This window comes from Triticum aestivum, chromosome 6B (assembly GCF_018294505.1).
Source record: "Triticum aestivum cultivar Chinese Spring chromosome 6B, IWGSC CS RefSeq v2.1, whole genome shotgun sequence".
In the NCBI taxonomy this organism is placed as follows: Eukaryota; Viridiplantae; Streptophyta; class Magnoliopsida; order Poales; family Poaceae; genus Triticum; species Triticum aestivum.
Window position 1 is genome coordinate 669,469,404 of NC_057810.1, and position 21,143 is coordinate 669,490,546.

A 21,143-nucleotide genomic window follows, 5' to 3' on the forward strand; every position below is an offset into this window, starting at 1 on the left:
CGGGCGGCCACCGACGTACTTCTTCCTCCTATATATACCTACGGACCCCGAAACATCCAGGAGCACCACGAAACACAATTTCCACCGCCGTAACCTTCTGCATCCGCGAGATCCCATCTTGGAGCCTTTGCCGGCACTCTACCAGAGGGGGAATTGAGTATGGAGGGCTTCTACATCAACACCATAGCCCCTCCGATGAGTTGTGAGTAGTTTACCACAGACCTACAGGTCCATAGTTATTAGCTAGATGGCTTCTTCTCTCTTTTTGGATCTCAATACAATGTTCTCCCCCTCTCTTGTGGAGATCTATTCGATATAATCTCTTTTTGCGGTGTGTTTGTCGAGATCCGATGAATTGTGGCTTTATGATCAAGTTTATCTATGAATAATAATGGAATCTTCTCTGAATTCTTTTATGTATGATTTATTTATCTTTGCAAGTCTCTTCGAATTATTAGTTTGGTTTGGCCTACTAGATTGATCTTTCTTGCCATGGGAGAAGTGCTTAGCTTTGGGTTCAATCTTGCGGTGTTCTTACCCAGTGACAGAAAGGGTTGCAAGACACATATTGTATTGTTGCCATCGAGGATAACAAGATGGGGTTTATATCATATTGTATGTGTTTATCCCTCTACATCATGTCATCTTGCTTAAGGCGTTACTCTGTTCTTATGAACTTGATACTCTAGATGCAGGCAGGAGTCGGTCGATGTGTGGAGTAATAGTAGTAGATGCAGGCAGGAGTCAGTCTACTTTTTTTGGACGTGATGCATATATACATGATCATGCCTAGATAATCTCACAACTATGCGCTTTTCTATCAATTGCTCGATAGTAATTTGTTCACCCACCGTAATACTTATGCTATCTCGAGAGAAGCCTCTAGTGAAACCTATGGCCCCCGGGTCTATCTCTTATTATAGTTGCTTTCAAGCTATCTTTATTTGCATCTTTACTTTTTGCATCTATATTATAAAATACCAAAAAAATATTTATCTTATCATTCTATCTTTATTAGATCTCACTTTCGTAAGTGGCCGTGAAGGGATTGACAACCCCTTTATTGCGTTGGTTGCGAGTTCTCAGTTTGTTTGTGTAGGTGCGTGGGACTTTTGAGGAGCCTCCTACTGGATTGATACCTTGGTTCTCAAAACTGAGGGAAATACTTACGCTACATTTTGCTGCATCACCCTCTCCTCTTCGGGGAAAACCAACCCATCTCCCTCGCATTTACATTATTTGCCTCTCGTTTTCCTCTCCCCCACTTCACCCTTGCCGTTTTATTTGCCCTCTCTTTCCCAATCTTCTTCTTCTCTCTTTTGCTTTCCCTTTCGTTTGCTTGTTTGGTTGGAGTAGATGCTTGTTTATTGCTAAACAAAGAACCTATGATCTATGGATCCTCATCTGCTTGCTAATCTCTTTAAGATATCCAATTATGTTGAACCAATTGCTAGTGAGTTTTGTGCACTAGATTATCTTTACGAAGTTTTTCTTGAAATTTGTGAATCTAAAAATTATGATGAAGAAATTTATGAAGAGATTTACGATAACTCCTTTAATAGAAAGCATGATTGCAATGATTTTCCGATAAATTCTCTTGATGTCAATTGTGCTAATAATATGCAAAACCCTAAGCTTGGGGATGCTAGTTTGGCTATGTCTACTACTTGTTTCAATGATCATGATTGGGGTGATTCTTCTTATAACCTTGAAAATTTATTTAAGCCCCATGATGAATATGAGATTGATAATAGTGTTTGCAATAATATTGAAAGTGGGTTTGGAAGAGTGCCAACTTTAGATCCCACATATTTGGAGTATGTTCAATCTTATGATTTTTTGATAGAAGTGGGTTCGGAAAGGTCATGACTTTAGTTAATGTTAATCCCACTATCTTGGAAGAGTGTCAAATTTGCATGCATATGGATCATGTTGAGAATATGTTTTGTGATAGCTATTTTGTTGAATTTTCCTATGATCATACATGCAATTATTATGAGAGAGGAAAATATGGTCGTAGAAATTTTTATCTTATTAAATTACCTCTTGTCATGTTGAGATTGCTATCGTCTCTTTCTTCTTCCTTGCATATGCTAGATTTTTCTTGCCTTGCAAATTTGTTTGCTTATAATATGCCTATGCATAGAAAGTATGTTAGACTTAAGTGTGTTTGTCACATGTTTTATGATTCTCTTTTTATGCTTCAATTCTTGTCTTTTATGTGAGCATCATTGAAATCTCAATGCCTAGCTAAAAAGGCTTTAAAGAAAAGCGCTTGTTGGGAGACAACCCAATATTTTTCCTTGCTGTTATTTAATGAATATTGCATCTACTCTCTGTTTAGATGTGTTTTTATCATTTAGTTAGTGTTTGTGCCAAGTAGAACCTTTGCGTTGATTCTTTTTGTTGCTGTTCAATAGACAAATTTTCCAGGACTTCCTATTTTGGTAGGATTTTTAGAGTTCCAGAAGTTTTCGTTAGTTACAGATTGCTACAGACTGTTCTGTTTTTGACAGATTCTGTTTTTCGTGTGTTGTTTGCTTATTTCAATGCATCTATGGCTAGTAAATTAGTTTATAAACCATAAAGAAGTTGGAATACAGTAGGTTTAACACCAAAATAAACAAAGAATGAGTTCATTGCAGTACCTTATGTGGTGGTTTTGTTTTCTTTCACTAACGGAGCTTATAAGATTTCCTGTTGAGTTTTGTGTTGTGAAGTTTTCAAGTTTTGGGTAAAGCTTTTATGGACTATGGAATAAAGGGTGGCAAGAGCCTAAGCTTGGGGATGCCCATGGCACCCCAAGATATTCAAGAATATCCAAAAGCCTAAGCTTGGGGATGCCCCGGGAAGGCATCCCCTCTTTCGTCTTCATTCATTGGTAACTTTACTTGGAGCTATATTTTTATTCGCCACATGATATGTGTTTTGCTTGGAGCGTCGTGTATTATATTAGTCTTTGCTTGTTAGTTTACCACAATCATCCTTTCTGTACACACCTTTTGGGAGAAGCCTATTTGAATAGAATTTGCTAGAATACTCTATGTTCTTCACTTATATCTTTTGAGCTTGATAGTTTTTGCTCTAGTGCTTCACTTATATCTTTTAGAGCACGGTGGTGTCTTAATTTTGAAGAAATTGCTAGTCTCTCATGCTTCACTTATATTATTTTGAGAGTATTTTAGAACAGCATGGTATTTTCTATTGTCACAAAGTTGGTCCTAGAATGATGAGCATCCAAGTTGGGTATAATAAAAACTATCATAGAAAGTGAATTGGATGCTATGATCAACTTGATACTTGATAATTGTTTTGAGATATGGAAGTAGTAATATTAAAGTTATGCTAGTTGGGTGATTATGAATTTAAAGAATGCTTGTGTTGAAGTTTGTGATTCCCGTAGCATGCACGTATGGTGAACCGCTTTGTGATGAAGTTGGAGCACTATTTTATTTATTGATTGTCTTCCTTATGAGTGGCGGTCGGGGACGAGCGATGGTCTTTTCCTACCAATCTATCCCCTTAGGAGCATGCGCATAGTGCTTTGATTTTTGATGACTTCTAAAATTTTGCAATAAGTATATGAGTTCTTTTGATTAATGTTGAGTCCATGGATTGTACGCACCCTTTCACCCTTCCACCATTGTTAGCCTCTCTTGTGCCGCGCAATTTTCGCCGGTACCATACACCCACTATACTCCTTCCTCAAAACAGCCACCATACCTACCTATTATGGCATTTCCATAGCCATTCCGAGATATATTGCCATGCAACTTTCCACCGTTCCGTTCATATGACACACATTACTTTTGTCATATTGCTTTTTGCATGATCTTGTAGTTGACATCGTATTTGTGGCAAGGCCACCTTCATAATTTTCATACATGTCACTCTTAATTCATTGCATATCCCGGTACACCGCCGGAGGCATTCATATAGAGTCATATTTTGTTCTAGCTTTGAGTTGTAAATCCATAAAAGTGTTATGATCTTCATTATTAGAGCATTGTCCTAGTGAGGAAAGGATGATGAAGGCTATGATTCCCCCATAAGTCAGGACGAGACTTCGGACTTTACAAAAAGAAATAAAAAAATAGAAAAAAAGGAAAGGCCAAAAAGAAAAAAAAAGAAAAAACGAAGGCCAGAGAAAAAGAAAAAAAAGAGAAAAAGAAAAAATAAAATCAGAGAAAAAGAGAGAAAGGACAATGCTACTATCTCCTTTTCCACACTTGTGCTTCAAAATAGCACCATGATCTTCATGATAGAGAGTCTCATATGTTGTCACTTTCATATACTAGTGGGAATTTTTCATTATACAACTTGGATTGTATATTCCAATGATGGGCTTCCTCAAAAGTGCTCTAGGTCCTTGTGAGCAAGCAAGTTGGATGCACACCCACTTAGTTTCTTTTGTTGATATTTCATATATTTATAGCTCTAGTGCATCTGTTGCATGGCAATCCCTACTCACTTGCTGAAAGGATCGATATGGTTGACTAGAGAGGGGGGGGGGTGAATAGGCAACTAACAATTTTTAAGCTTTTCTTTAACAATTTAAACCTTGCAATAAAATAGGTTGTCTAGATATGCAACTATATGGACAACCTATATGATGCAATGACAACTAGAACACAAGCAAGCAATAGATGCAACACAAGTAAGCTTGCAAAAGTAAAGGCACGAAATAACCACGAGTGGAGCCGGTGGAGACGAGGATGTGTTACCGAAGTGTACGTCTCCGTTAGAGCGGTGTGGAGGCACAATGCTCCCCAAGAAGCCACTAGGGCCACCGCAATCTCCTCACGCCCTCACACAATGCGAGATGCCGTGATTCCACTATTGGTGCCCTTGAAGGCGGCGACCGAACCTTTACAAACAAGGTTGGGGCAATCTCCACAACACTTGGAGGCTCCCAACAACACCACGAGGCTTCACCACAATGGAGTATGGTTTCGAGGTGACCTCAACCGTCTAGGGTGCTCAAACACCCAAGAGTAACAAGATCGGCTAGGGATAAGTGGGGGGAATCGAATATCTCTTGGTGGAAGTGTAGATCGGGCCCTTGTCACCCAATCCCGAGCAAATCAACAAGTTTGATTGGCTAGGGAGAGTGATCGGGCGAAAATGGAGCTTGGAGCAACAATGGAGTTTAGGATTAGAAGAGGTGAGTCTTCTTGGAGAAGAAGACCCCCCTTTTATAGTGGGGGACAATTCCAACCGTTGCCCACCACTCAGCCCGTGGCCCATGGAACTACCGCTCCACAGGCGCGGTACTACCACACTGGCGTGCGGTACTACCGTGGTGGACCGCGGTACTACCGCGAGCACGGCAGAGACCTGACCAGGCAAAAAGGAGCACCGACAGGGCGCGGTAGATCCGCAGGAGCGGTACTACCGCGGCCCCATGCGGTACTTCCGCAAGGCACACACGGGCCAGGCCTGATAGGCACAGATGTAAAAGATTACATCCGTGACTACCTCCGCTGAGAAAATGTCGTGCACAAATCCGACACGGAACTACCGCGACCGAGGTTGCGGTACTACCGTGGAGGGTGCGGATGTAGAAAATTACATCCGCCCCTACCTCCGCTCCTGCTCCGGAACCTGGCCTGGTGCCACGGCACTACCGCGCCACAGCACGGTACTACCGCAGGGAGCACGGATGTAAAAAATTACATCCACGCCTACCACCGCTAGAGAGCGGTGCCAGATCATAGCTCGCGGTACTACCGCTCGGATGAGCGGTACTACCGTGGGGGCCTACGGTACTACCGCTAGGCTGAGAAGAGCAAGACCAAGGCCTTCATTTCGCAGAGACACGGTGAGACGGAGGAACACTCCAAGGGTCTCAAGGAAAGGCGGTGCAAAAGGGAATGTGTACGTGAGATTCCACCCAAACCTTTCCAAGGCGGACCCCTTCTTAATAGTACGGCTCTCCTACGACTCAACTCCACTGAACCGAATCGTAGACAAATGCCGTCTTCAATAATCTTCGAGGGGCATCAAATCGTCTTGTGTTTAGTCGTGATGAATCTGAAAAGCTCAATACACACGATTAGTCCGCAAAGGCATTGTCATCAATCACCAAAACTACTGAGGGAAAAAAGTGCCCTTACAATCTCCCCCTTTTTGGTGGATTGATGACAATATGGGATTTGCACACAGGAGATGAATATAGCACAAGCCAACCCCACATCTCTAAAATATAGATGAGCTCCCCCTAGATTCGTGATAGAGAGTAAGGTGCTTTGGACTGCACAGCACGAATACTAGGATCACCACTCCCCCTATATTTTAGAAACAAGGCATATCTTGCAATGGAAAGACTGACACTAAGCAAGATAGTAGATATGAGCATAACATGAATAGCATGATAAAGCACAAGCTCAAGAGATGATAAGGTACGATAGAGAGCATATGTCTTACACCATATGATAAACATAGTCTCACAAGCACAACCAAATCAAAGCAAGCAAGTTCAACGATGGAAAGCAAAGCAAACGACGAAACACACGACACACACGCAAATCCTACTCTCTCTCCCCCTTTGGCATCGAGACACCAAAAAGGCAGAGAGGTCACCTACAACAAAGGTGATGACTCAGGCGGAAAAGGACTCGTCGTCTTCAGACTCTGCAGCAGGAACGGACTCCTCCTCTGAATCGGTCCACTTGTAGCCCTGCTTCTCCATCCAGGCAGTCTCTAGGGTGATGTGCTTCTCAGAACCGCTGGCCACATCCTCCCCGCAAGCCCTCAAGATCCTGATGTCGCGACGGCGACTCTCCTTCTGAGCAACATGGGCCTTGTACTGACCCTGAACCTGCATGCAGAACAGCCTCTTCATCTTGTTCTTCAGCTTATTTGCCCAAGAGGGCTCATCAGAGGGAGGCGAGAAAGCAGAACGATCAGCAGCAACTTCTTCCCTCCCAAGTTCCTCCTCATCCACACCCTGCCTGGCAGCCTCAGCAGAAGTGGTGGTGTTAGCCCAATGTGGGTTGATGCGGAGCCTGACGGACTCATGACGAATCCACCCTGGAGCTTCAAACTCATCCTGGGGAAACAGCCTCTCCCAAGTTGTGGAGATCAAGTGGAACAGGTAAGGCCCGTAGATGGGGACCTTATGATTGAACACGGCGAACTGAAGCTCACACCACATGATATGTGAGACATCAAGTGGTTGAGTCTGAGCCTTACGGGCCTCCTCGCAAATAAGCATCATGTCAACAAGGTAAGCATGTACCTGGCCCATGTCCCTAATGCGTGGGAAGAGGGTGTTCCGAAAGAGCCGATGCATGATGTCAAGGAAGGGATTAAGCACCCACACAGTCTTCTTGTTGGAAAGAGACTTTGGAACAAGGAATGGCATGAGCTTGTTCTTGTTGGCAGAGTCAGAGTTGGCATGAGGGCGAATTCCAACTGGCTTGTCGAGCCCTTCATCTGGAATGTTAAGCAACTCCATGAACTCCTTCCAAGTAGTAGACAGACGGCGACCGTTAGTCATCCAAGTCATGGACCTTGAAATATCAGTGCCGAAATGGACGGAAGCAAAGAACTGTGCGATGATCTCAGGATCAAAATCCTTGTGGAAGGTGAGCAAGTGCTCAATGGCGAACTGCTCGACTAGATCCAAGGCCTCTCCAAAGTACTCACGGTGCTTCTCCTGCCTCATATGATGCATGTCAATGTAGTGAACTTCAACATAGTGATTCTGCTTGGCCTTGATCACATCCATGTAAATCAGATTCTGCTGCTTGTTCCAGAAGAGTTCATTGCCTCGCGTGCTAGCCCGGGGATTCACATAGGGATTGAGCTTCCTTCGAATGACAAACTCGGCCTAGGGCGTCACATCCATGCCCGTGACGGGCTCCTTCTGTTTGTTGGTGGTGGTCTTGGTCCGGCGTTGGGGAGCAGCAGAGGACCCCTCTGGAACATCATCTGGGTTGCGCAGACGCTTTGACCCTGTGTCTCGGCTGGGATTCGAGCGATGAGCAAAACTGGAGCCACCACCTAGACACAAAGACAGAAAGACACGCATGGGAACAAAACGGATCAAAACCAAACGGAGAGAAACACAAAACATGCAATTTGGACGAAACAAATGAGCGCAGGATGAATCTACGGTGGTACCGGGCAGGGTTACGGAAGTAATAAATTACATCTGCTCCAGCCGCGGTAGTACCGTGCTGGGATAGCATGGTAGTACCGTGCTTGGGGCGGAAGTAATTTTTTACTTCCGGACACCAAGCGGTAGTACCGCACCGAGGTGCGGAAGTACCACACCAAGGTGCGGAAGTACCGCTGAGTGCTAGATCCAGGTGAGGCTGCGGTAGTACTGCTCCAGGTGGAGCGGTAGTACAGCACGGTTTGAAAACGGCCACAGAGGACGCGGATCTGAATCTGGAACCTTCGCACGACTACTTCGGTACTACCGGTGATCAAACGGAACTAATTTGACAATCCAAAGAGCAAGGGACAACACTACCACTCTACAACAAATCCCACTTGCACAGATTTAGCCAAAAATCTCAAGAACACCACATGCATCTCCCCAAAACCTAGAAGCACAAGGAAGGACAAAAAGAAGAGGCACTTGGGGAAAACCTGGGTCCATGGCAAGAGGGCGAGGTGGGGAACGATCCCACCGGTCGGAATCCGTAGAGAGCGGCCGGAGATGGAGATCCGGCGAAGGCCTCCAGCGCCGTTCTTGGTCAGGAGAGAGAGAGAGACGGGGTGGGGAATAGAGATGAATGGGTATGGGGGAGTTAGGACTCCCCCTGTCCCGCTCTTAACCCCCACCCGTTCGTGGGGGTGCGGAAGTACCGCGGGTCATCGCGGTAGTACCGCCCGGGCAGAAGTACCGCATGCTGGGCGGTAGTACCGCTCGTTCAGCGGCAGTAAAAAATTACTGCCGCGGAGGTAGCGGTAGTACCGTGCCCCTGGAGGGCCACGCACAAAACGCAGAGCCACCAACTCCTGCGGTAGTACCATGGCTCACCACGGTAGTACCGTAAATCCAAGAAAGTGAAGAACACACAAGAGAAAAGAGAGAAAAGGCAAAACGAACTACTCCAGAAGAGACACCAAACAACTAAGAGACGAACACACACGACGAACGAGACCAACTACAAGACACAACTTCTCCGTGAGGAGAGCGGTGGCCGGAGCCACCTATGTTTGAGTCAATTGGTATGGCACCACGAAGAATTATCCTTGGGCCCATGACCAAAACTCGTCTTTGAAGCACAAGTACCATAAAAAAAGGCTAATGTGAAAGAGTTGATCTATTTAAGCATAATGGGGGGAGGGAAAGTTCATTGAAAGAACAACACTCCCCCTATGTTCATGCCTACACCTAAACTAGACAACAAGTTGAGTGTGGTGGGGGGTGCAAGGGTTCAAGTCACATTGCTCGAATCAATGATATTTAGCTCATGCCTTAACTCGCGAAATCTTGCTTCATCCAAGGGCTTCGTGAAAATATCTGCAAGGTTATGATGAGTGTTGACATACTTGAGCTCGATCTCCCCTCGCCTAATGTGATCCCGAATGAAGTGATACCTAATCTCAATATGCTTCGTCTTGACGTGTTGCACCGGGTTGAGAGAAATCTTGATGGCAATTTCATTATCACACCAAAGAGGCACTTTGTCACAAATGACACCGTACTCCTTTAAAGTTTGCCTCATCCATAAGAGTTGAGCACAACAACTACCGGCCGCCACATATTCCGCTTCGGTGGACGAGAGAGACACACAACTTTGCTTCTTGGAAGACCAACTCACCAAAGAGCAACCAAGAAATTGGCACCCTTCGGAGGTGGACTTCCTATCCACTTTGTCTCCCGCCCAATCGGAATCCGTAAATCCTTCAAGCTTGAAGTTTGCCCCTCTTGGGTACCATAAGCCAAAGTTTGGGGTATGAGCCAAATATCGAAAGATTCGCTTGACCGCCACATAGTGACTTTCCTTCGGTGTGGCTTGAAACCGTGCACACATTCCCACACTCTACATGATATCCGGTCTAGATGCACAAAGGTAAAGCAAGGAGCCAATCATGGAGCGATATACCTTTTGATCCACCGCTTTACCATTGGGATTAATGTCAAGTTGGCACTTGGTAGGCATTGGAGTAGAAGCCGGCTTGACATCACTTAGCTTGAATCTTTTTAGCATGTCTTGAGTATATTTGGCTTGGTTGATGAAGGTTCCTTCTCTTCTTTGTTTGATATCAAAACCAAGGAAGAACTTCAACTCTCCCATCGAAGACATCTTGAACTTGGAGGTCATGAGAGCGGCAAATTACTCATTGAAAGCTTTGTTAGGGGAACCAAAGAAAATATCATCAACATATAGTTGGCATACAAACAACTCCCCTTTGACCTTCTTAGTAAAAAGAGTGGGATCGATTTTCCCTACTTCAAATCCACGATCCTGTAACAACTCGGTAAGGTGGTCATACCATGCACGTGGGGCTTGTTTAAGGCCATAGAGTGCCTTATCGAGTTGATACACATGATCTGGGAAGTAGGGATCCTCGAACCCGGGGGGTTGCTTGACATAGACCAACTCATTAATAGGACCATTAAGAAAAGCACTTTTCACATCCATTTGTTGCAACTTAAAGTTGTGATGGGAAGCATAAGAAATCAACAAACGAATGGATTCAAGGCGAGCAGCGGGAGCAAAGGTTTCACCGTAGTCGATACCCTCGACTTGGGAGTAGCCTTGTGCTACCAATCTTGCCTTGTTGCGAATAATGTTCCCATGAGCATCTTGCTTGTTCTTGAAAATCCACTTGGTTCCAATGACGTTGTGGTTCCCCGATGGCCTTGGCACCAGTCTCCACACCTTGTTGTACTCGAAGTTGTTGAGTTCTTCATGCATGGCATTGAGCCAATCCGAGTCTTCGAGCGCCTCATAGACCTTTTGGGGTTCAACACAAGAGACAAACAAGTGATGTTCACAATAGTTTGCCAATTGTCTACGAGTGCTTACCCCCTTTCTTAGGCTTCCAACCACATTCTCCATGAGATGGCCTTTGGTGGTGAGTTTGGAAGCAATCTTCGCGGCACGACGCTCTAACTCCTCCTCGGATGTGGAAGGAGGAGGGTTAACTTGATAATCTTGAGCGCCGTCTTGAGCTTGTTCTTGATCTTGAGCTTCTTCATGATCTTGAACTTGCTTGAGGGGAAGAACTTGACCTTGCGCATCATTTGGAGGTTCACCACCATCTTGAGATTGATCTTGCCCTTGGTCTTGTTCACGAGGTTGAGGGCCTTCACTTTGTTCTTCGGAAGCGTGTGGGTCTTGAGTAGGTGATGGCTCCACTTGAGTGGAGCATTGTCCTTCTCCTTCGGCCACAAGGGGTTCCTCAATGGGTAGAATATGACCAATACCCATTCTTCTTATGGCTTGGGGAGGAATTTCATCACCTACATCACAAGTACCACTTTGCTCCACTTGGGAGCCGTTATTTTCGTCAAACTCCATGTTACACGTGTCCTCAATGAGTCCGGTGGACTTGTTGAGAACATGGTAAGCATGAGAGTTTGTAGCATAACCAACAAATATGCCCTCATAAGCTCTAGCCTCAAATTTAGACAAACGAACACCTTTCTTGAGAATGAAACACTTACACCCAAACACCCGGAAGTACTTGAGATTGGGTTTGTTGCCGGTGAGTATCTCATAAGGAGTCTTGTTCAAGCCTTTGCGGAGATAGAGCCGGTTGGATGCATGACATGCTGTGTTGATGGCTTCGGCCCAAAAGTTGTATGGAGACTTGAACTCCGCCATCATGGTCCTTGCCGCATCCATCAACGTCCGGTTCTTCCTCTCCGCAAAACCATCTTGTTGAGGGGTATATGGTGCAACGTATTGATGCTTGATCCCCTCATCACAAAGAAACTCATCCAAGGTGTAGTTCTTGAACTCGGTGCTGTTGTCACTTCTTATTGTCAAGATCTTTGCATTGTGTTGACGTTGAGCTTCATTTGCAAAGTCGATGACGGTTTGTTGAGTCTCACTCTTCCTCTTGAAGAAGTATACCCAAGTGTATCTTGAATAATCATCCACAATCACCAAGCAATACTTTCTACCCCCAAGACTATCAAAGGATGGAGGCCCAAAGAGGTCCATGTGAAGGAGCTCCAAGGGTCTCTTCGAGTAGATGATAGTCGTGGGAGGGTGAGACGTCTCATGAAGCTTTCCTTCGATACAAGCACTGCAAGCACGATCTTTGGCAAAACTAACATTTTTTAGTCCACGGACATGGTCCCCCTTGAGAAGACTTTGCAAAGATCTCATATTGACGTGGGCTAAACGACGATGCCAAAGCCATCCCACATCAACTTTAGACATTAGGCATGTCGCGGTCTTAGTGGGCTGCTCCAAAAAGTTAATCACATAGAGACCATTCTCGACATGCCCAACAAAGGCTACTTTAAGAGTCTTGCTCCACAAGAGGGCCACGATATCAATATCAAAGAAGGTGGCAAAGCCCATGAGTGCAAGTTGACAAATGGAAAGTAAATTGAACACAAGGGACTCAACAAGCATGACTTTCTCGATCGTTAGATCATGAGAAATGACAACCTTGCCAAGACCCAATACCTTAGAATGTGAGGCATCACCCCACTCGACATTGGTGGGCATAGATGGGATCTTTTGCACGTTCACAACCAAGTCCTTGCTCCCGGTCATATGATTTGTTGCTCCACTATCGAGCAACCATGATCCCCCACCGGAAGCAAACACCTACAAGAGATCAATGCTTGGTTTTAGGTACCCATTTAGTAATGGGTCCTTTGATGTTAGTAACAAGGGTCTTGGGAACCCAAATAGACCATTCAATGTACTCATAATAAGAACCAACAAATTTAGCATAAACATGCCCATCACTAGCACGACACAACACATAAGAGGGGTTAAAGTCGCTGGCTTTGTTGGGAGAGATGGCTTTGCCCTTTTTGGCATCACCACTCTTCACATTGTTCTTCTTCTCCTTAGGAGCACCCTCTCCCTCCTTCACAAAAGTTTGCTTAAGCGGGGGAGGTCGTTTTGTCTTGTTATCTTTCTTCTCGTTCTTCTTTTTGTTCTTGGTCTTGGGTGAGAACCCAACTCCCTCCTTGCCCAAAACTTCCTTTTGATTTCTCAAAAGGTCATTTAGGTTCTTCTCACCTTGTATGCATGACACAAGACCTTTCTCGAATTGTTCCTTCAACTTGGCATTCTCCTCCACAAGATGCACATGCTCACAACACGGGTTACTAGCATTTGCATTATCTATTAAGACCATGTGAGGAAATGTGGCCTTTTCCTTGGTTAGCTTAACTTGGAGTTGAGCATGAGACTCCTTGAGGTTTGCATGAACACTTTTCAAGACCTTATGGGCCTTGTCAAGTACATCAAACTCCTCCTTGAGTCTAGCATGATCAACCCCAAGTTTAGCCTTCTCGGAAGATAGCACACGAGACACAACAAGAGCATGATCGAGATCTTTCTTTAATTTGGCATGGTCATCATTGTGTGACTCCTCAAGAGCCAAACGATGCCCACACTCTTCCTCAAGAGCATTAGAGAGATCCAATATCTCATCGGCATAGTCACGACTATGACCTTCCATCTTAGAGATGGTTTCTTCGTGAGCCTCGATCATGTCATTGGCTTTATCAAGTTGTTCCAAAAGAGAAACGAAGTGCTTCTTGGATTTGCCCTTGAGCTTACTCATGAAGGACTCAAATTCATTTACCTCCTCATTAGACTCCTTACCATCATCAAGGCCAACCATCAAAGAAGGATTAGGAATAATGGTGGTTTTGATGTTGGGGGTTACCTTGTTAGTGGCTTTAGCCATGAGGCACTTGGCGGTGATGTTCTCGTTGGGTGAGTCGAAGAGAGACACCCGGGGAGTTGTGGCAATGGCAACGGATGCCATAGCCATTGCTTCACTATCTTCATCATCATCGTCATCCTCACGGTATTCTTTTTGAGCCACCAACCCGCGAGTAGGAGTCTTCTTGGTGAAGTTGTTCTTGTTGGGGAAGGACTTGGCTTTGTCCTTTCGGATGAACTTGCCACCATTGTCTTCCCGCTTCTCTTAAGGACAATCCGCAATGAAATGGCTCACATTTCCACAGTTGAAACAAGTTCTAACTCGTTGCTTTCCCTTGAGGCCACTTGAGTTGTTCTTGTTGAAGTTGGGTCTTGTATTCTTCTTGCTCCAAAATTGTCTTGAGGCAAGAGCCATGTGCTCATGATAATCATATTTCGTGTCTTCGGGGTTGCTCTCCTCATCTTCCTCTTATTCCTCTTCTTCCACACTAACCTTGGCCTTCATGGCAAGGTTGGGCTTCTTTGCCCTTTGAGAACAGAGCACCGCATTGTCGGCGGTCTTGTCCAAGATGCTCATTGCAACGAACTCATCCAACACTTCGCTCGAGGTCATGGAGTGGAAGTCCGGTCTTTGACGAATGACGGAGGACATGGCCTTGTTGTAGGGCATCATGGCCTTGAGGAACTTGCGCTTGATCCAATTGTCATCCGTGTCCTTGCTCCCATGATCTCGGAGTGAGACCGCGAGTTTGGTCACTCTTCGAAAGAGCTCACGAGGTTCTTCATCTTCGTTCATTGCAAACTCATCGGCTTCATCTTGCACCACTTCATAGTTGGAGCGTTGAATGCTAGCACTTCCTCGATAGAGTGACACAACACATTGCCATGTGTCTTTTGCCACGACATGAGGTCGAAGATGAGGGAGATCTTCGGGAAGGATTGCATCTTGGATGATGAAGAGAGCACTCTCATTGAATTGATTATCCACGGCTTCTCGAGGGGTGAAGTTGCTTGGGTCATGAGGATAGAAACCTTCTTCTATGATTCTCCAAAGATTAGTATTCACATGTTTTAAATGACGCTTGAAATGATAAACCCAAGAATCAAAATCCTCATTTTTCACATACTTAGGAGGAGGACCGGCATGATTTAAATGAGTGGAGGGAATAGGTCCACCATAAGTAGGAGGTTCCACATGGGCATAGATGCCGGTGCCATTTCTACCACTAGTAGAAGGACCCTTTTCACTATTAGCTCCCCCCTTGTCGGAGTTAGCATCCGTCACCTTGTTAGTGGGATCACCCACTTCCATCGGCGAGGTGGATAGTTTAAGTCCTTCTAGGAATTTAGTAAACATGCTTTCAACCTCGGTCGTCATGGAGGTTTTCAATGTGTCTAAAACCACATTGAATTCCTCACTGGAGACCGAGGTTCCCCCATCGGCCGAAGACGAGATTGGATTCACAATGGAGTGCTCCTCTGCACCGTCGTTGGTGTCAACCATACTCTTCGGACGGCAAAGTCCTTAAAAAGAGACGAGGCTCTGATACCAATTGAAAGGATCGATATGGTTGACTAGAGGGGGGGGGGTGAATAGGCAACTAACAATTTTTAAGCTTTTCTTTAACAATTTAAACCTTGCAATAAAATAGGTTGTCTAGATATGCAACTATATGGACAACCTATATGATGCAATGACAACTAGCACACAAGCAAGCAATAGATGCAACACAAGTAAGCTTGCAAAAGTAAAGGCACGAAATAACCAAGAGTGGAGCCGGTGGAGATGAGGATGTGTTACCGAAGTTCCTTCCTTTTAAGGGGAAGTACGTCTCCGTTAGAGCGGTGTGGAGGCACAATGCTCCCCAAGAAGCCACTAGGGCCACCGTAATCTCCTCACGCCCTCACACAATGCGAGATGCCATGATTCCACTATTGGTGCCCTTGAAGGCGGCGACCGAACCTTTACAAACAAGGTTGGGGCAATCTCCACAACACTTGGAGGCTCCCAACAACACCACGATGCTTCACCACAATGGAGTATGGCTTCGAGGTGACCTCAACCGTCTAGGGTGCTCAAACACCCAAGAGTAACAAGATCGGCTAGGGATAAGTGGGGGGAATCGAATATCTCTTGGTGGAAGTGTAGATCGGGCCCTTGTCACCCAATCCCGAGAAAATCAACAAGTTTGATTGGCTAGGGAGAGAGATCGGGAGAAAATGGAGCTTGGAGCAACAATGGAGTTTAGGGTTAGAAGAGGTGAGTCTTCTTGGAGAAGAAGACCCCCCTTTCATAGTGGGGGACAATTCCAACCGTTGCCCACCACTTAGCCCGCGGCCCACGGAACTACCGCTCCACAGGCGCGGTACTACTGCACTGGCGTGCGGTACTACCGTGGTGGACCGCGATACTACCGGGAGCACGGCAGAGACCTGACCAGGCAAAAAGGAGCACCGACAGGGCGCGGTAGATCCGCAGGAGCGGTACTACTGCGGCCCCATGCGGTACTTCCGCAAGGCAGACACGGGCCAGGCCTGATAGGCACAGATGTAAAAAATTACATCTGTGACTACCTCCAGTGAGAAAATGTCGTGCACAAATCTGACGCGGAACTACAGCGACCGAGGTTGCGGTACTACCGTGGAGGGTTCGGATGTAAAAAATTACATCCGCCCCTACCTCCGCTCCTGCTCCGGAACCTGGCCTGGTGCCACGATACTACCGCGCCACAGCACGGTACTACCGTGGGGAGCGCGGATGTAAAAAATTACATCCGCGCCTACCACCGCTAGAGAGCGGTGCCAGACCATAGCTCGTGGTACTACCGCTCGGATGAGCGGTACTGCCGTGGGGGCCTACGGTACTACCGTGCCGGAGCCCGATACTACCGCTGGCTCCTGCGGTAGTACCTCTCAAAAGAGCAGTACTACCGCTAGCCTGAGAAGAGCAAGATCGAGGCCTTCATTTCGCAAAGACACGGTGAGACGGAGGAACACTCCAAGGGGCTCAAGGAAAGGCGGTGCAAAAGGGAATGTGTACGTGAGATTCCACCCAAACCTTTCCAAGGCGGACCCCCTCTTACGGCTCTCCTACAACTCAACTCCACCGAACCAAACCATAGAAAAACGCCGTCTTCAATAATCTTTGAGGGGCTTCAAATCTTCTTGTGTTTAGTCATGATGAATCTGAAAAGCTCAATACACACGATTAGTCCGCAAAGGCATTGTCATCAATCACCAAAACTACTTAGGGACAAAAGTGACCTTACACTTGCATTGATATCTATTAATGGGCATCTCCATAGCCCATTGATACGCCTAGTTGATGTGAGACTATCTTCTCCTTTTTGTCTTCTCCACAACCACCATTCTATTCCACGTATAGTGCTATGTCCATGGCTCACGCTCATGTATTGCGTGAAAGTTGAAAGAGTTTGAGATTATTAAAGTATGAAACAATTGCTTGGCTTGTCATCGGGGTTGTGCATGATTAAATACTTTGTGTGATGAAGATAGAGCAACAGCCAGACTATATGATTTTGTAGGGATAACTTTCTTTAGCCATGTTATTTTGAGAAGACATGATTACTTTGATTAGTATGCTTGAAGTATTACTATTTCTTATGTCAATATGAACTTTTATTTTGTATTCATTTGGATCTGAACATTCATGCCACAATGAAGAAAATTACATTATGAATTATGCTTGGTAGCATTCCACATCAAAAATTCTCTTTTTATCATTTACCTACTCGAGGACGAGCAGGAATTAAGCTTGGGGATGCTCAATACGTCTCCAACGTATCTATAATTTTTGATTGTTCCATGCTATTATATTACCCCTTTTGGATGTTTATCGGCTTTATTTTACATATTTATATCATTTTTGGGACTAACCTACTAACCGGAGGCCCAGCCCATATTGCTGTTTTTCTGCCTATTTCAGTATTTCGAAGAAAAGTAATATCAAACGGAGTCCAAACGGAATGAAACCTTCGGGAGCGTTATTTTTGGAACAAATCTGATCCGGAGAGCTTGGAGTGCAAGTCAAGAAGCCTCCGAGGGCCCCATGAGATAGGAGGGCGCGCCCCCTGTCTCGTGGGCCCCTCGGGCGGCCACCGACGTACTTCTTCCTCCTATATATACCTACGGACCCCGAAAACATCCAGGAGCACCACGAAACACAATTTCCACCCCCGTAACCTTCTGTATCCGAGAGATCCAATCTTGGAGCCTTCGTCGACACTCTGCCGGAGGGGGAATCGACCATGGAGGGCTTCTACAGCAACACCATAGCCCCTCCGATGAGTTGTGAGTAGTTTACCACAGACCTACGGGTCCATAGTTATTAGCTAGATGGCTTCTTCTCTCTTTTTGGATCTCAATACAATGTTCTCCCCCTCTCTTGTGGAGATCTATTCGATGTAATCTCTTTTTGCGGTATGTTTGTCGAGATCCGATGAATTGTGGGTTTATGATCAAGTTTATCTATGAATAATAATGGAATCTTCTTTGAATTCTTTTATGTATGATTGATTTATCTTTGCAAGTCTCTTCGAATTATCAGTGGTTTGGCCTACTAGATTGATCTTTCTTGCCATGGGAGAAGTGCTTAGCTTTGAATTCAATCTTGCGGTGTTCTTACCCAGTGACAGAAAGGGTTGCAAGACACATATTGTATTGTTGCCATCGAGGATAACAAGATGGGGTTTATATCATATTGCATGTGTTTATCCCTCTACATCATGTCATCTTGCTTAAGGCGTTACTCTATTCTTATGAACTTAATACTCTAGATGCAGGCAGGAGTCGGTCGATGTGTGGAGTAATAGTAGTAGATGCAGGCAGGAGTCAGTCTACTTGTTTTGGTCTTATCATATTTGCTTTCAATCTATCTTTATTTGCATCTTTACTTTTTGCATCTATATTATAAAATACCAAAAATATATTTATCTTATCATTCTATCTTTATTAGATCTCACTTTCGTAAGTGGCCGTGAAGGGATTGACAACCCCTTTATTGCGTTGGTTGCGAGTTCTCAGTTTGTTTGTGTAGGTGCGTGGGACTTTTGACGAGCCTCCTACTGGATTGATACCTTGGTTCTCAAAACTGAGGGAAATACTTATGCTACACTTTGCTGCATCACCCTCTCCTCTTCGGGGAAAACCAACGCATGCTCAAGACGTAGCAGGGTGGAGGGAGCAGCCAGGAGAGCGCCCCAAGTAGGCCGAATCCTACTTGGGGTCCTCCCAAGTGCCCCCCCTTCATATTTGTCAGAGGGGGAAGGAAAGAGAGGGAAGGGGGAAGGAAAGAGGGGGAAGGGGGAAGGAAGGGGGAATCCTATTCCCTTTCTTTGCTTTCCTCCTTCCCCTTTCCTTCTCCACCTTGGCCGACCCGTATGGGGGGCACAACAGCCCCTTGTGGCTGGTGAGTTTCCCGTCTTGGCCCATAAGTCCCATATCTTTTGCTGGGGTGTCTGGAACCCCTTCCGGTGATCCGATATGTACCCGGTACCTTCCGGAACACTTTCGGTGTCTGTCGGTGTCAAAACCAGCGGATCTCGGGTAGGGGGTCCTGAACTGTGCGTCTAGGCGGATGGTAACAGGAGACAAGGGACACGATGTTTTACCCAGGTTCGGGCCCTCTTGATGGAGGTAGAACCCTACGTCCTGCTTGATTAATATTGATGATGTGTGTTACAAGAGTGGATCTACCACGAGATCAAGGCGGCTAAACCCTAGAAGCTAGCCTATGGTATGATTGTTGTTCGTCCTATGGACTAAAGCCATCCGGTTTATATAGACACCGGAGAGGGCTAGGGTTACACAGAGTCGGTTACAATGGTAAGAAATCTACGTATCCGTATCGCCAAGCTTGCCATCCACGCCAAGGAAAGTCCCATCCGGACACGGGACGAAGTCTTCAATCTTGTATCTTCATAGTCTTGGAGTCCGGCCGATCATGATAGTTCGGCTGTCAGGACACCCCCTAGTCCGGAACTCCCTCAGTAGCCCCTGAACCAGGCTTCAATGACGACGAGTTCGGCGCGCATGTTGTCTTCGGCATTGGAAGGCGGGTTCTTCCTCCAAATAATTTATAGAAGATCGTGAACACCAGGATAGTGTCCAGCTCTGCAAAAAATAAATTCCACGTACCACCATAGAGAGAATAATATTACACAAGTTCAATCTGCTGACGTATTCCGTGGCGTGACGTCGCACCACTACCAAGCCTTCACTCGAATTGTTTTTATTGTACCACCTCAGTGCGTTTAGCGAAGCTGTTTCCTTGGCACGTCCTGTCGAAGCAGAGATTGTGTTCCCCTTATTCTGGGATTCCCATCAATACGGACGTGGGTAACCCAACCGCGCCATTGATTGCGGCGCTTGGGAGATAAGCGAGTTTTACCAAGGCAGTGGGGACACATGTTTTTGTCCGCCCATATAAGGGGATAAAGATCCAACCCTTTTACCTGCGCCTTCTTCCTTTTTCTCCTTGCCTTATCCATCTCCGCGAACTCAAGCTCCAGCGCCCAAGTCCGCACTTCTCACCTCAACCTTCTCCAACTATGTCCGGAGCGGGATGTAAGTGGATGGCCTCCTCCATTACGGAGGGGCAGATCCAGAAGCTGCGCAATGCCGGATATTTGTCCAGCAACATCGCGTACCGGCTCCCCGATGAGGGGGAGCTCATACCCACCCCCAGGCCCCATGAGAGGGTAGTATTTCTTCCCCATTTCCTCGGCGGACTGGGCTTCCCACTTCATCCCTTTGTCCGGGGGCTCATGTTCTACTATGACCTAGATTTCCATGATCTGGCCCTGAATTTCATCCTCAACATCTCGGCGTTTATCGTCGTGTGCGAGGCCTTCCTCTGCATCCAGCCCCACTTCGGCTTGTGGCTCAAGACCTTCAGTGTCAAGCCGAAGGTTGTGAAGGGCAGCCAAGCGGAGTGCGGAGGCGCCATGGTGGGCAGGATGTCCCACGTTACTTGGCTGGAGGGCACCTTCGTGGAAACCATTAAGGGATGGCAATCGGGGTGGTTCTACATCACCGAGCCGCGTGACCCTGATTGGGCAGCGGCCCCCAAATTCAGATCCGGCATCCCTACCCGGCTCACCTCCTGGAAAAAGAGCGGCCGGATCTGGGGTGATTCGGAGGAGCTGACAGGACTCCAAGCCCGTATCCAAAAGCTGGTGGACAAGAAGCTCAAGCTTGTCAACGTAGTCCAGGTTATGCTCATCTGCCGGATTCTCCCGTGCCAACAACGGGCTTCAACATGTGGGAGTTTGATCCGGCACAGCACCAGAC